At 64.6% G+C, this 667-nt stretch overlaps 1 protein-coding gene across 1 annotated transcript in view; it reads right to left on the reverse strand.

The window, feature by feature from the left end:
• Positions 1–667, reverse strand: part of CRTAC1 (cartilage acidic protein 1) — a 9686-nt gene that overhangs the window by 5217 nt on the left and 3802 nt on the right. The gene's annotated exons all lie outside the window — the stretch shown is intronic.

The following is a 667-nucleotide window of genomic DNA, read 5'->3' on the forward strand; positions in this document are numbered from 1 at the left end:
GATGTAGATGGAGTACCTGCCGGAGCCCTGCGGCCGGCGGCACCTCCTCAGCACCCACCCACCCAAAACCCAACTCCATGGGGACCACGGGATCCCTACTGTGGGGCTGGATGCTGTCATGGCTCCATGGGACTGCTACCATGTGCTGAGCAAGAGCTCTGCAAAACCCACGGTGAAAAGCATCCCAGGAGTGGGGATGTGCCCCATTGCCTCCAGGACCTCTGCAGCTCCCAGGCTCAGGGTGCTGGCACAGGGCACCAGCCCCCCCAGCATCCCCTGTGTGCCAGGTCCTCCCCACCCTCACCACCCCCCTTGTCCCGTGCAGCAGCTGGACCCTGATTTAGTGATAATCGTTTGGAAACAAACTGCTGGAGGAGGAGGAAGAAGAAAGAGCAGGTGACAGGAACATAAATCACCTCGACAGGCACGTTTATCAGCTGGCAGCAACCGTGGACATCCGGCCCCCCCGCCGGGGGGGGCTGCCAGCCCTGACAGTCACAGGCTACTGGGGGGCACCCCCAGCCCCAGTGCGGGGTGGGATGGGGTTGGCGCCCAGGTGAGGGGAGAGGTCCCCCGGGACCCCACAAGGGAGGGCTGGTGGGGCACAGGAGGTGGGAAGGGAGCGGAGATGCCCCCTGCCCACCGTGCTCACCGTCCGGTCCACACA

Source organism: Fulmarus glacialis, unplaced genomic scaffold (assembly GCF_000690835.1).
Source record: "Fulmarus glacialis isolate BGI_N327 unplaced genomic scaffold, ASM69083v1 scaffold18581, whole genome shotgun sequence".
In the NCBI taxonomy this organism is placed as follows: domain Eukaryota; kingdom Metazoa; phylum Chordata; class Aves; order Procellariiformes; family Procellariidae; genus Fulmarus; species Fulmarus glacialis.